We start from the raw sequence: 13,355 nt of genomic DNA, 5'->3' as shown, positions 1-13,355 counted from the left end.
CCTACTGACCTCTGATTGGCTGGAGCTAGTATGATGTCCTTCCTTCAAATTGCGGAAGCAATCTGTGATTTTCTTTAGTGCAACACCCACCACTATTTTTTCTTTTACTGCATGATAAGCTCCAGTCCCCATGGGACCACCTGACCTATGACTCATACAGCCGTGGCTACTACTTGTTTTTTTTAGCCAATAACTGCAGTTCACCATACGATGAGCTTCGGTCACTTTGGGACCATATGACGTTTGATTGGCCCCATACAACCATCCCTATTTTTCATTTATTATTTTCCATCATCACTACATTACATGATACACTCCAGACACGATGGGGTTACATAACAATGAGTCAATGCGATCTATTTAATTAAATTGCAAATAACACTACAGCTACCAATCAGATAATAGCTTTTATTGATCTAACTTAAACTAAATTGATCAAAGCTAGTATCTGATTTGTAGCTGTAATGAAATTGTTTCCCTAAATACGTTTACCATTGTTAAATAACTATTTTTGTCATAGAAACATCTATTTAAAATGCCTCTGTTGAGATGTCCAGTCTTGCCCACCACCTTTCCTACTGACAAGCTCTTTATGGCTTTTCTTGGACAATGCTTTGTAAATAGTACTATTGTCATATGCTGTCTGCACCGAGCAAGAGAACAGTGCAAGTAAAATACATGCAGAATCCCTAAACCGATAAGATAATATCTGATTGGCTGTTATTGGTTACAGTACAGCATTTCTCTTTGTGACATGTTTTTGAATAAACCGCATAGTGGGCCAATGCTAAGTAAGACATATGCCAGTTTGCGTGGCACAGGGGCAGATCCAGAACTTAATTGTACCGGGAGCGATTTAAGGCTGCCGACGGCTGCACACTATGTGCAGGTCCGTTTGGCAGAGAGAGTTAGGGAGAGTCCTGCCTGGCTTGCTCTGATTGTGTCAATCAGGCGTGATCAACGTGTGTCAACTGGCGTGGCCTATCCAGGGCCACCAAGAGGAGGTCCCGGTACACCAACTTCTTGGGGCCCCTTCCAAAGATGCCAAAGGGAGCATGTCCACATAAGATTGGTGGCTCCTCCCACTACAGAGGCACTTCAGGGCCCCCAGGCAGCTCCGTGCCCCAGTATTTTGTACCTGCCCCCCCCCCCCCCTATGCAAACTTTCACAATTGGTGTGAAGGAGGACTGCTAATGTTGGCTTAGTAAAGCATACTTATGTAAATGTGGCTCACGCAGACCGGCAGAAACACACATATAGGCCAGTTAGGAGGCGGATATTTTGCACCTGCTATAGGGCAGCTGATGATGATGACTTGTCATAAACCAGGCGCATTTGCTGCTGATGTTGCCAAGCACGCCGCTATAACATGCATCAACAAATATTATTGATTCTGTAAAGCAATGTAATACACAGCCATGCCTTATACAAATATAAGTGGGTGTGTACCTTAAAATACACTAGACATAGGTGCATATAAAGAAACCGTGTGGGTCTGGACTTTTTGTGGTTCATATATGATATTGTCTAACTTGCAGTAGGCAGATTAAAGATAATTGTTGGTTGATTGCTGGGGTTCAATGCAAAGTTTGCACTTAAACACAATAGCCCTGATTCATTAAGGAAAGTAGAGCAAAAAAAGGAGTAACTTTGCACTTTGGCAAAACCATGTTGCATTGGGGAGGGAGGGAAATTTAAAATGTGGGGACAGATTTATAGTTGGTGTCCTAGATCAACTTTAAATTTCAGTGAAAAAATAAAGCTATCAAGTATTTGTGAGCTACATGAAAAAGCAGCCAGTATTTAACTTATGTGCAAAATAATAAACTCTTTTGCACCCCTTGCATTGTAACATGGTTTTGTCCAGCAGAAAACTTACTCCTAATGTTAGTAAATGAGCCATCTATTGCTTCAACATTAGGAAGTAAATCATAATGGGATAGAGTATAATCTTCATGTAGAGCAAGATTTATCATTATCCTTAAATTATCTCTAAGGAAGGATCGTTTAATGCCTCTTTCACCCTTAGAACATGGATCCTGGGTCTCGCAATTAATGATGCAATTCTCGTATCTGCGGAGCGTGCGCTTGGTTAAAAGTTCAGCCCCACATCGGACGGACCTGAAGTGTTCAGCTATGTTTTCAGAGGTTAAAGCCAGGTGAGCCAGTGTTAGTTCTAATTCAACCAGACAGGTTTAATTATTTTTTTTAATACGCCTGAAAATGGATAATTATTTTAGCATATAGTTTAAATAGGAGAAGAGAAGGCGGCAATTTCTTAGTCATATTGGGTTCGCTTTGTGCTAGGATTTTAAACAGTTTAAAGAGACCTCCTCTTAAATATATACAGCAGTTTAAAGGGATTTTCCACCTTTAGTATAATATATTGGTAAGTACATGTCCTCCTGCAAATTTCACCAAATCCATTGCTTTATCATTAGCTAAAGTTGTAGGAGGGCATGTACAAGCCGATAAATGAAAGTCACCTGAAGGTGCAGTGTTTCTTTAAAGAAATTTTCAAGATGTATGTTTTATTTTGCATTCATTTTTAAATGTTTGCATTAGACTTAGATTACCATACTGCCCCTTAGCAAAATAAGTAGCAGAAGCAGATTCCATTAAGTTCAAAGTCCCATACTAACCTTACATGAGGATCTTGGAGTATTACCTAATGCTGGGCATCATACTTGGTGCATTACATCTTGTCGGGCATATTATATAATGTATATATATAACTTTACATATATACATGGTGAACATATTACTTGGTACATTACATCTTGCTAGGAATAGTCCTTGACATGCAAAGTGCTCAATATTTTACAGTACTGTTGTTCATGTTATGAGCGCCATTGTTTTTTTACTGTACTAGTATTATAGGATTGTTTGCAATAGTATTCTGGTCATTGTTAGGCCATTGTGCTGTGCAGTGCATGTTTGCACCTTTTGTAATAAAACATGCCACTTCAAGGGGAGGAACCACAACAAATTACTGGAGTGCAATAATCCAGAGTGGAAGGAAGAGGGTGATGGCCAGAAGTAGAGTCTCTGTACTCTACACCTACACCTCGATTTGGTCTGGGCTTGGGCATAGGAATACAGATATTCAGGACAGGGAAGTATCCTGCCAGAATATCCTACACATCATTGTGTACTGGTGAGGGCCCCGCCAAGAGAGAGATGAAACCGAACAATGACACTCACCGTCTCCTCTTGATGGCCGTCTGTAACCTCCAGGATCGGCGCTTAGGAAAGGGGCGACACAACAGGCCACCCACAGAGCTAGCTACAACAACAATACAACAGCAGTGCCCTGGTCCTGACAACAGTACTACGTGACCTGTATATTGCGCAAATCTAACTCCTAGCACTAGGTGTAGTGGACTACCCTAACTACAATCCCCACTGTTCCAATACACAGGAAGAAGACAGCAGGAACAATAATAGATTCCAAAAGCCTACCTTCAATGGGTGCCTGACTTCTAAAGACAAGGGCACACTAACTCTATACATACTGTACTGTAAGGGACCACCAGACAATGGCCACCTGGGATTAACGGTGCATATGGGGACAGACCGGGCACAGTCTAAGAATGCAGTCCTACCTCCTAGTGGTGCCAGGCCAAATGCCAATATCACTTTGCCCCACAGGCTACTTCTGAATTGCATACTTGAGCCAAAGGCTAATCCTCCTACTATAAACTGTGCCCACAGGTTAATCCTGCAACTATAACTGTGCCCACAGGTTAATCCTGCTACTATAACTGTGCCCACAGACTAAGCCTGAAGTTAACTTGCAGCACAAAATAATTGGACAAGTACCTAATGCCTAAACACTCTGGACCTGATGCCCACTAATGCCGTGCTATCTTTCGGTCACTAGGCCCGTGCTGGGCCTAGTGCCCGAAAAATAGCACGGGCCTTGTGCCCAAGTGTGAAAGAAAGATTCCAGGCATGAGTTAGGGAGAGAGTCTTTTGCAGCTTTCGTTGGCAGCAGGGGGACCCGTGACAGCTCCTTGCCTTTCCCCTGCTGCTTCTTCTAGACAGAGTCTTCCCAGCGTTTTCTTCCTTGATCTCGCCACTCACTCTTCTCTGGCATCTTCCTTCTTTAATTTCACAGCTTCTCTTCTGGCTTGATCAACAACTTCTTGCTTAATATCGCCGCCGACTCTTCTCCAGAGCTCCACGCAGGTCTCTCACCGCTGTCAGACTGGACGCACGCCACATGTGACGGCTATTAAATAGCTGTCGCATGGGTGCTGAGCAGTGACACGGTGAGCACCGTTTGGTTCGCCGCAGTGCCAAAAGTTCAAATGGCCAGGGGTGAGCCCTGATTGGCTCACCATCCTTGCCACTGATTGGCTGGCTGGAAGGGGATGTCCGAGATGATGGCCAGAAGTAGAGACCCTGCACTCTACTCCTATTGCCAACACCACCTTCCCCTTATCCAGTCCTGATATTAAATTGATAGCATTAAACAGAACTATTTCTCCTCCCACCAACCCCAACATTAAATTAATAACATCCCCTGCTGAGGGGGGTGCCCTGGTCATCAAGCTTCACCCCCTCCTCCATTACTTATTTCCCATGTCTATTTGCCACATAAATGTGAAACCCCTCTGGTACAGGTGTTGCGATGTGCGCACACTTACTTGGGGTATCCTGATGTTGCTCGGTACCCCACTTGTTGTCACCCTCCTCTACTGCTCCGGCTATGGCGTGGTTATGGCATCCACCACCAGTGGTTCCCCCTGAATACTCAGGGATTTAAATCACAGTTACAGTGGAGTGGGCACTAGCGGCGGTGCATTGTAAGCATACATAAATATTGGGCGCCAGGTCATCTAAGTTCAAAATAGAAATAAACTTTATTACACTCCTCTTTCTCCAGCATGATAATCATAACGGTTGTAGACAATATTTTCCATAATACCTCCAGCTCCTCTAGCACACACTTAGCAGCAATAAAATAATTCTGACCGTTCACATAATCGGAGTTGTAGTGTAGTTATTATGCAGAATCTGTCAGAGCCAATCATATACACAGTCAGACGGTAGGCATGGTCCAGGGGTCCTTGCATTACTCTTGTGCACACCATCCCTTCATCAGAGACCCTCCTTCATGCAGTGACCCCCCTACCCTTATGGTATGGGGGGGTGAGTGACCTCCATACCCTCATGGTATGGGGGGGTGAGTGACCCCCCTACCCTCATGGTATGGGGGGGGGGTGAGTGACCCCCCTACACTCATGGTATGGGGGGGGTTGAGTAACCCCCCTACCCTCATGGTATGGGCGTACTTTCCAAGGGGTTCCTACTGCGGCTGTAAGGAGGAATTCCACACTATCCAGGGACCTCCCTCCATCCTTCTGCTGAATCTGATAATAGCTAATTGGGGAACACTTCCCAATCATTTTCAAATGCTACTATATTCAGAGGTTCTCTTTATTGGCAGAACCTTTGTGGTGCCTGTAAAAGGTGTCAGCAGTGTTGGAGATGGATGTTAAGCCACACACGCTTTAAACTTCACCAAGGTGTTGTTTTTATTGAACAGCTTGTGGCAGATGGTAACGCCGGTACTCGCAGAGTTACTTGTTGCAGCAGTCAGGCAGTAGAACAGACTTATAACACTGTATACTGTATATATACACGTATATTGATGGTAAGCTTGTCTGGATGCTCCACGTCCGTGGAGAATACTATGCGCAATATTAGGACAGGTCTCTCACTTCTTATATAAGCCTCCAGTCACTTATATTAGTGCCTCTGTTCATACACCACATACAAGAACACAGCTATAGCTGTAAGCGTCTTGTCTCCTCACAGTAAAAGGAGCAAACAGGAACTTCTGCTGCGCACACGTGCAGTAGCATCTTGTGGACGGCCGGACTCTGCCCCACTTACTGTGCCCACTAGACCACCATACAGGAGACGGAGCGTAGTGCTCCTTGTCAACACTCTTCCCTCTTTTCTCATAAAAATGCCCCTCTGTGGCGGCTGCCAAGCCCTCACCCCTATCCAGGGTCTGTAGCTGCCATTCCATCATACCTCTCTCCTCCAAGCAAGCTCTGACAGGCAATCCACTCCAAAGGCTCTTCCATCTTCAAGGCCTTTGCTGTTGGGGCTCTCCCCCTCTTGTCCACTGTCATCTATGTGGACTCTCATGTAGTGCTGTATCCCATACTTGCCGACTTTCTTCAGCTCCCTTCCGGGAGCCAGCCAGTGGAGGGGGGCATGAGGGGGGGGGGGCGGGACGTCCAAAATCGCGTCATTTTGGCCCCGCCCCCTGTGACGTCATGCCGCAAACGCACCGGGAATCGCGGCATTTGGGATCTAATTCTGCCCACTTCACTAGGAAGTGGGGCACTTCCTAGTGAAGTGGGCAGAATTCGGGAGATTGCCACACTCGCCCGGGAGTCCGGGAGACTCTCGCAAAATGCGGGAATCTCCCGGACATTCCGGGAGAGTTGGCAAGTATGCTGTATCCTTTCCTGGGGTACCCCTAGGGGCGGGGAACCTCCATCGCAGCCCCTCACTTTGGGATTCTAAATTGCCTTTACTGAGCTATTAATTTTGGGGCTTAATTCCTCTTACAAGGGTTCCCAATTGCCCTCACTGGGCTATTAATCTTGTGCGGCACAAGGCTGCTCCCCCCCAGGGTGGGAAGCCAGTCTCTATAGACTCCCACCTGATCTCTATGTCCCCGTCGCTGTCATGCCACGCCATTGGTCACGCCCCCACCAATGACGTGCTGCCCGTGTCATTCTGTGGGGATGTTCACCCAGGGACTCACTTTACAATTGGGAACAAACATAGTAATAAAACAGAACTGGGTAATACAGACAGAGAGGTAAGAGGGCCCTGCTCGCAAAGCTTACAATCTATGGGGCCAATTCAATTCGGCCTTGTTATTCTAGGAATAACGCGGCCTGCGCACCATTACCGTTACTACGGTAAAAGTAAGCGGTGTTACCGTTAGTATGGTAATTTTTTTTGCGCTGATTTTTGCTTGTAACGGTACTACAATTAGCGCTGCCTTATTACAACACTAATATGGCCGATTTGAATCGGCCCCTATAGGTTCATCTCTATTGTATTTGTACTTATAACACAGATATAGGAACGAACACATAATTGGATTCCATTATTAAATTAGCTCCCAGCACACATCTACTTGTAAGGCAGTTCCATATAACAACTTTTATAAAATTGTGCAATTATTTCCCACCTAATAATTCCTTATAACACATACAAATTAACAACTTAATCATTAAGAGGCTAGAAAGTAGAAAAATACTATTTACAAAGGGATACATAGATTATCTCAGGTGAGATTGTGGGGTTATGTAACAAACACATTTTAAGGTTTTACTGAAATCAATAATACAATGTGGGTTTAAAATTGTAGCAAAAGAGCAAATAAAAGAGGATTATATTGCCACCTGCTGGACAACAACAAATAATACATTTGCAAATTTGCAAAAACATATCATTATTTAAAGAGCAAAAGTGTCGATTTCCATAGACACTTTGCTGTTGGGTAGGGGAGTTTGTACTTGATGTGTGCATAATGCTGTACAGACACAGAATATCACAGATACCTAACATGACATGACCATAAGACAATTACAAAACAACTATATTACACTGTACACAGACGTAGAACATTGAACCTACCCAACATGACCTGACCAATGGACAGGGCCATAATACATATCTATTACATTATATGTAGACATAGGACACTACACCCCCAACATGACCTGACCACTGGACATGATCACAATACAATTCTATTACACTCTATACAGACATAGGACACTATACCTCCAACATGACCTGACCACTGGTCATGATCACAATACATTTCTATTACACTCTATACAGACATAGGACCAGGGGCGGACTGGCCCGGGCCGCTTGGTCAGACCGCTACTCGGGCCGGGGGGGTAGGCCGGCCGCCCCCCCCAGATGCAAAATACAGCACTTCCCCCGCGGCCACATCTGATGACAAGATGCGGCCGCGTCAGCGCACAGGCGGCCGCATCCCTTTTCATGGGATGCGGCCGCCTGTGTGCCCCCCGGGCTTCCCTCTCCCAGCCCGCGCCTGCATAGGATACTACACCTTCAACATGACCTGACCAATGGACATGACCATAATACAATTCTATTACACACTATACAGACATAGGACACTACACCCCCAACATGACCTGACCACTGGTCATGATCATAATACAATTCTATTACACTGTATACAGACATAGGACACTACTCCCCCAACATGACCTGACCACTGAACATGATCATAATACCATACTTGCCAACTTTTCCTCGTTGGCTTCAGGGAGATCCTGGGGGAGGTGGGCGTCCGGGGGCAGGGCTTGACGGATTGCATAATTTTGGCCCCGCCCCCTAAACGATTGTCACCATTTTCCTTAATTACAGCAGGGGGAGAGACTAATACAACGCAATATTTGCGCCATTAAGCCCAGCCCTCCGCCAATTATCTATTGCGGGGGCGAGAAACAGGAGGTTGTCCTGCTCTCCCGGGAGCCCAGGAGGTCTCCCAGAAATGCGAGAGTCTCCCGGACATTCCGGGAGAGTAGGCAACTATGCATTATAGAAAAGCAGCTAATAAATCTCTAGAGACTGAAATGTCTTTTACATTTCTGTCTCCATTACTGAAGCCATGTTGTCTTACCTGTCAGTCTTTGATTAAATTTTGGTCTCCATGAAAATGGCCACCTCCATAGGCATCTATACATGGACATAGGACACAATTTCTGAACTGTGTCATCATGCCACAGATGGCGAAGCCAACCACGTCTTGTACTGGCTTAGTATCAGGGAGAATGCCAGACTCTTCTGGGAGTGAGGGAGATTACCCCTATTTCAGGGAGTCTCCCTGACATTCAGGGAGAGTTGGCAAGTATGCATAATACATTTCTATTACACTCTATACAGACATAGGACCAGGGGCGGACTGGCCCGGGCCGCTCGGTCAGACCGCTACTCGGGCCGGGGGGGTAGGCCGGCCGCCCCCCCCCGGATGCAAAATACAGCACTTCCCCCGCGGCCACATCTGATGACAAGATGCGGCCGCGTCAGCGCACAGACGGCCGCATCCCTTTTCATGGGATGCGGCCGCCTGTGTGCCCCCCGGGCTTCCCTCTCCCAGCCCGCGCCTGCATAGGACACTACACCTTCAACATGACCTGACCAATGGACATGACCACAATACAATTCTATTACACTTTATACAGACATAGAACACTACACCTCCAGTCTGATCTGATCACTGGACATCACCATAAAACAGTCACAGTTAATAATATAGTTGTAGTATGTATTAGTACTCAGACCAATTTATGATCAACAATGTAGTGTATGTAAAATGATATCAAAAATAAAATGATCAATTATCTAAGGAACAATGGGTTTCAGAAATTGGAATTCACAACACTGTTCACTGGACTATATTTTTACTGATCATTCAATGACTATCAGTAACCGTATTAACAGTTGCCAACCATGGACTATGCAGGCTTGTTTGAACCCCACTAGAAAAGCATTAGCTCTGGGTTGTATCATAAGCTACAGCACAGACAACTCTACACCTCATAATTGTAGTTGGTCATCAGGAACAGCATTTACAACCCTGGAAAAAGTGTCATTAAAAAGTACAAAGAATAAAGAGAGAGAAAAAACAATCTGTCCATGTGTATAAAATGCATTTCATTGTTTTTGGGCTAGTCTGCTCTGTAAATGGTAAAATAAATGTATGTTGAAAGAACATGTGGAACAATGAAATAGTTTTCACAAATGTACCATCATGTTTTGAGACATAGTTCTTATCAAGTAAAATGATGGTACTCCCATATCTGAGAGATCCTTCCTTCAGTAACATATGGTTATTAACACCAGTTATACGCTCTACCCATTTTCTGACCAACGCTGTTTCAAACACTGTTTATTGACATTTGTGGACTATATCGCATTTTATCCCAGCAAAACAGCAATATGTCGGCCACTTATTCCAGTAAATAGAAATATGAAGAGAAAATAGTGTTCTGTTTATAATGTCTTATACTTCTACATCTGAATGAACAGTCATGAAAATACGCCCTGCTTATAAATCAGGTATAATTCTCTCTTACAAGGACATTATATACAAATGTTTTGTTGACTATGTTCGTTGAGAGGTTATTGCTTGGTAAAGCCAAGGAAGCATTTTAGTAGTTTTTATAATTTGCCCATTGGGACCAGAGAAGCTCGAGGATAAGCCAGAATGAGGCAGTTTCTCCAGCAGCGAGACTTGGGTGGACATCCAAATGTTACAAATAATTCATGAAATATGTTTTATTTGTGTTGCTATGCATTTTATTGCTGAATCTAATCTTAGTGATAGATCACAGAATGATTAACCTATTTATCTTTTCGTCTACGTATTATTAATATAAATCAATATATTATAGTTGGTTTGTGTAAGGGATAACATGGGTGTCCGGGCAGAAGAATGACTATTCCCACTCTTTAGCTGGGAGCACTGTTCATCCAAGTCTTTAGAATACTTTATTTACCCTTTTAATATCAAACAGTATGCATGTTAAAACCTGTTTGGGGGGAAAAGGAGAGACTTGACCCCATGAGTGGGCTTGGCCAGGCCCATATTAAATGCTTTTGGGCTGTATGGCCAGGAAACATTTGTTGCAGCAGCATTTAGGGAATTGGGCCTACGGGAGCCTTTTGACCTTTGCAGACTCCCATGGCAGGTAGGAAGCAGAGCCGTAACGAGGGTGGTGGTGCGGCCGGTGCGTCCGCCCAGGGCGCAAAGCCAAGGGGGCGCAACGGCCGTCCACAATTTGCACTGTGCTAAAAATGTCCCCTTAGCAAAATCGGCCCCCTCCCCTCCATATCTCTATACAATTGGCTGCATGCTGCCTGTTCCTGTATAGAAGCAGCATGCGACCACTCTGATTATACAGGGGGCGTGCGTGGCCTCTTCAGGGGACACGTGTTCGATACCCGGGTGCAGGCAGTCGGGCAGTTCAGTTCCGATCGGCTGTTCCGGGCAGCAGTCTGTACGCAGGTTAGTGGGCTGTTCCAGTGAGCCTCAGTCGGGCCTCGTACAGCCGGTCCTTAGGATCCATGGGTGACCCCATAGCAAGAAGGCAGCTTCTTGGTACGACCTGGATGAGGGGGTTAGGAACCGCCCTCCGATTTAGTCCGTGAACACCGGCTAGTGTTCCCCGTAGTGGTTAGTGAGCAGTTCCGTTAGTGCACCACACCTAGGTAGTCATAGTTGTTTGACGTAGTTGCGTTGCCGACCATTAGAGTGTTGTTAGGGTCGGGTCACTGTTGTAGTCAGTTTAGTTTTGTGGGTGCCATCTTAGTCTCACTGAGAGTGCAGAGAGAGGCTGTATGTCCCTTGTCATCCGCAGGTGTCGGGGAGGTGCAGGAGAACCGGATCGGAAGTGGGAGTGTCCCGGTGAGTATCACGCTCGATTCCCCCTTTCGGTTAGGCCCTCACCAGCAGGTGTGCGAGGTATTTGAGGCGGGACTAGTCCTGGTCTCAAGTGCCTGTAGTCCCCCGTGCCTTGGCAAGAGCAAAGTGAGGAGGCGGCAAGTGAGCTTGGACTGACCATGTCCTCGTTCTTTGCCGTATTCTCGGACAGCCCTTACCTGGTAAGCACGGCCGTAATCTCTGTCTCTTTCTTAGAGGGACGTGGTTAGAGGTGACAAAGGTTGCGGCTGCGGATCTGCTGGGATCGGATCGCAGCTGGGATATCAGAAGCGGACTGGGAGGTGACCATCGTTTACAAGGTAAGTTCTTTTAGGGTTGCGTCTGTCCTGTTTTCCCCGCAGGGGGCGTTACATTTTGGCTTAGTCGGCAGGATCAACGATGGCTCATCGGGGGATCATTCCGCGGTACGAGGGACCCAGCTGTGTCCTCTCTTGTGACAAAGTGGCAGCGTTCATGAAGCAAGTCCTGGAACGCAGCGAGACGAAGAAGAAGAAGACCGGAGGCACTAAACTGCAACAGGTGGAAGAAACGCGGTGCTGGAAGTGTGGGTTGTCCGGACACTTCGCATACAACTGCCCAGAAGACAAGAAGGTCTCTGGTGAGTGGGAGGACGACAAAGTCTCCGATGAATGGGAAGACGAAGAAGTCTTCGAGTGGAAGGACGAGGAAGCCTTCCATCAATGGTCTCAAAAGAAGTCGGAGTCTGGAGGTAAGGATCGGCAGAGCCTGCTGACTGTTGGATCGCAGGTGATCGTCCCGTCCATACAAGATTCGCGACCGGAATACCCGCGGCAGACGGATGCTGGAGCCGGGGTATTGGAGACGTCGGATACATCAGACGACTTGTCCGTGGCTGTGGAAGAGTTGGTTCCTGAAGACAAAGGGAGAACTGAGCAGACCCTCCACGGGGAAGTGTCGTATCCGGAAACATGTGAAGATGTCTGCCCGGTGGTACCTGAGAGGATGGAAGCCATCAGTACCCCGGAAGAGAGAGCTGCTGAAGAAGTACTGCCTGAAGAAGCCGGTACTTTAGAGAGCGCAGCTGGAGAGTGGTGGATGTTGTCACCTTCCGAAGGAGCTTCCCGCACAACCGAGGAGGTAGCGGACGAATGGGAGGTTCCGGCAGACGCCGAGGAAGAGACTCCCTGGATACCGACTTCGGGCGAGGAGGTTGCCAGGATGGTGTGGATCCTGCGCGAGAGGGTCTTACTGCAGAGGATCCGAGGGACGCAAGTCAGGGATGCCAGTAAGCGACCCTTGGAGGTGGACGTAGAGGAGAAGACGCCGATTGTGGGGACCACAATGGAAAAAAGCGGTGGAAATGTAGAGATGTGCCTGGTGCCCGTGAAGAGGGCGAAGACTTCCACTACTGCCGTGTCCCTGGAGGGACAGAAGTTGCCTCCAGAGCTGGTGCCTGTGAAGAGGGCGAAGATTCCGGCTGTCGCTGTGTCCCTGGAGGGGCTGAAGACTCCCTGGGTAGCTGAGCCCTACAAGCGGGTGAAGAAAGAAGGTTACTCAACCGTCCATCGATCCAGCGGTGAGTATTGTGTCTTTCTTTCAGGTCCTGGAAGCGGAGGACGGATGAGCCAATCAGGGCTTATCTTTCCCCGCTGGTCAATCAGCGGCTGGATACGCGAGCCAATCGCGGCTCGCGCTCGGCCATTTAAAAGATTGGCGCCGACGCGGGCCAATCAGCGCTCGCGCCGGCTGATGACGTCACGCTGGCGACTATATAAGTCGCCGGGTGGCGCCATTTTGCGAGAAGAGAGTCGGCGGCGGAGGGAGAAGGACGTCGTGGGACGTCCAGAGCGGCGAGTCAAGAACAGA

The sequence above is a fragment of the Mixophyes fleayi genome, chromosome 7 (assembly GCF_038048845.1).
Source record: "Mixophyes fleayi isolate aMixFle1 chromosome 7, aMixFle1.hap1, whole genome shotgun sequence".
NCBI classification, from domain to species: Eukaryota; Metazoa; Chordata; class Amphibia; order Anura; family Limnodynastidae; genus Mixophyes; species Mixophyes fleayi.
This window is presented reverse-complemented; position numbering follows the sequence as displayed.